Below are 2917 nucleotides of genomic sequence, written 5' to 3'. Positions count from 1 at the left end.
AATACACTAGAAAAATAAAAAGTGTATTTTTTATTGAAAAAAAAATCTTTTCCTAACAAACACCCAGACAAGCTGTTAAGCATAATTAATGGAAACCAGGAAATGTCTTGAAATGCCGACATATCCATGTATAGTCCACAAAGCTATAATTTACGAAGGATGTTGTAATTTACATAAACATATTCTAACAAATAAGAGGATTGTCATTTTTGTGAATAATCAAATAACACATGGTCTAGTCACCAAATAAAAAATAACACATGGTCTATTGACAGTAGTTGCTTACGTTATTGGGGTTTCCGGATGAAGAGCAGAGAATATGCACGTTTAAGCAGTTAAGCCATTTAGGATCAATATTACCCCTTTTCTTTTTCTCTTTGGATAATTTAGAGTCTGAGGTCATGTGCGTATCAATTCTCCACATGCTTAAAGCATGGTCAATAAAAACGAAAATTAAAGGTGCCCACAAAATAACGATGATACAGGAAATGGACACCTTCCCTATAAATATGATCAGTTTATGTTACTCTTCCCTAAACCAGTTCAATCGTGTTAACTTTGCAAACAATAGTACACACCACACAGTGGATCTTCAAAGACAGAAGAGAGATGATATAGCAACAAAATAATATATTCCTTCAACCTTTGTTTCTTATTCGCGTGCCTTTCATTTGGGAGTAAGGGAAAGAAGAGAACTAACTAGCTAGCTACTAATTTACATGCAACTAATTTTAAGCTTGAACGGCTGGTTAAGAATTCGGTATCCTGACGTGGTAATAAGCAAAAGGTTCGAACTCAAAGGGTGAAAACCAACAATATATGATTGAAAAGACTTTAAACTGAAATTAGGTAGGGACTGCGCGAACGCAAGTCACCGCTGCCACAAATTATGACGTAGGCTCTCCTACTTGAGGAGACCTTAGACGGGCACCCCTCCTAAGTGCAATGGAGGTCACCAACCTAAGCCATGGGCCTTCTTGATCACCCATTGACCCCGTCCAGGTAAGTATATTGGAATGTTGTTGCTTAATCTTTATTTGTACACTGCATTCTCACCTCCCTTTCTTGCTCCCAGCTGATGTGAGACTATCTAGCTTCTCAAGGGTTTTTATGTTCCTTCTATCTCTATGAACCTGTGGTTTCTCCCTTTGGATTACGGTATCTCTTTCACTGAACAAATGGTGAGGCTAATTCTTTTCTTCTCAAAACATAAGGTTTTTGGCAGATCAAAGTACGTACCTGTAGTTGGAGTGTTAGACATGTATGAGAATTTTGAAGCTAGGAAACTGGGAAAGGTGCTGCTTCATTTTCTTATTAACAATATTGTTTATCGCAAGAAAACACATGGGAAGTGAGTTAAGAACAAAGATTCAGAACAAGCCTCAGATATTTATCAAAAGTAAGCCTCCTGCCAAAAACATAAATAAATAAATAAATGAAAGGAGGTAGCAGAATCAAACTTCGTAAAGGAAGATATCGTCTTCCTCCGGTGTTTAAATTTTAATAATAATTGCGTTCACTCTTTCACTTCAAGTGTTCCATAAACTATTAAACTATGTTGATTTTTGTTGAATACTATTACATGCTGATGCTGGTTGAGGCTTTGGGACTGGTTCAAATCGATTTGGAACATTTCCCCAGTCAAGATGATTTTCCATAGAGACTCTGGATGTTAAGTCAGGCGTGATGCTTCCATGTGTTGAAGTTTGAATCTTCCAACTTCTCAGCAATAGGAAGTAAAGTTTGTTTGGTAGAAGATGAGGTTGAGAGAATGAAGGCTACGGTCAAGATCTTGATTCTTTGGCTCTGATAGCATAAGATGTTTTGAGCAAAATCAGAGAAAAGTAAAGAATTGAGACTGAATATCAATTGCACTCTATGCAGAGAATGAATAATGTGAACACAAGGCCAAGTACCTCTGCATTATATAGATGCAGAGCCATGCATACTACTAATATGTGACTGCAGTAATGACCTCAACAAACACTTCTTGATCTTGATTTTCTAACTACTGCTACCCTACTTCACTTATATTTATATCACTTACACAAATGAATCAACATCCATCACTACTGTAATTTGTGCTTGTGTGACATTTCAATTCACCTTGACCTTATACTTTATAGATGGTATGTGGATTCCTTCCTAACTATGACGGATTAACTACGAGTGATTGCATCGTTGAAGCTCCTTGGGTTGCAAAGAATCCAATACACAGTTAGTCTTGTAAAATTATTCACTTATTCTATGTATATGGCTGCACATCTAACATTATGAATACATTGCCCAATACCAGACTTGTTTATTCCTGTTACCTCCAGTACTCTAAAAGCTTCTTAATTGGCTCCACGCTTTTCCACAGTGTTAACTGCTAAGTGCTAACCATGAAGGATGATTGACTTGTTTATTCACTTATTTTATTTACATGCAACTATGCAAGTAACTCTCCTTTGTGGAAGAGCTTGAAAGCTAAGGCTGGTTGAGAATTCGGCCCTCACACGTGTAATTCACTCACCAATATAATTTTATAATAGAAAAGTCTAGGGGACAGCAACTTTTGTGTTTTCTGGCCAGTACTTAACCATCAAAACAAAAGTGAGTGATCTCCCACCATTAGATGTAATCTCACACCATTAAAAATACTATTGATGGCCAATTGATAGTTACAAAACACAAAAATTGCTGGCTCCTAGCATCCCTCTTTCATAATTCCTCCTCACAAATAATAGTTTGAGTGAGCTCAAGAAGATGGATTAACCGCAATACTATGGTGATGAGAGAGTACTTAAGTTTTTAGGATTTGGTTGAGTGAACTTTTAAAAAAAGATTTTTTTTAAATGATTTTTTTTAAAAAAATTAAAAAATAAAAATAATTTTATGTTTAAATATTTTATATAAAAATATATTTTTATCTAAT

General features: G+C 35.6%; 1 long non-coding RNA gene across 1 annotated transcript; it reads left to right on the top strand.

Moving 5' to 3' along the window:
* Positions 478 to 2320, top strand: LOC110263179. The gene is made up of 2 exons (XR_002348336.1): positions 478 to 1002; positions 1076 to 2320. It is a non-coding gene; the product is annotated as an uncharacterized LOC110263179 (long non-coding RNA).

Source organism: Arachis ipaensis, chromosome B06, assembly GCF_000816755.2.
Source record: "Arachis ipaensis cultivar K30076 chromosome B06, Araip1.1, whole genome shotgun sequence".
Classification (NCBI taxonomy): domain Eukaryota; kingdom Viridiplantae; phylum Streptophyta; class Magnoliopsida; order Fabales; family Fabaceae; genus Arachis; species Arachis ipaensis.
The sequence above is the reverse complement of the archived record's forward strand: the minus strand, read 5'-3'. Positions and strand labels throughout refer to the sequence as shown.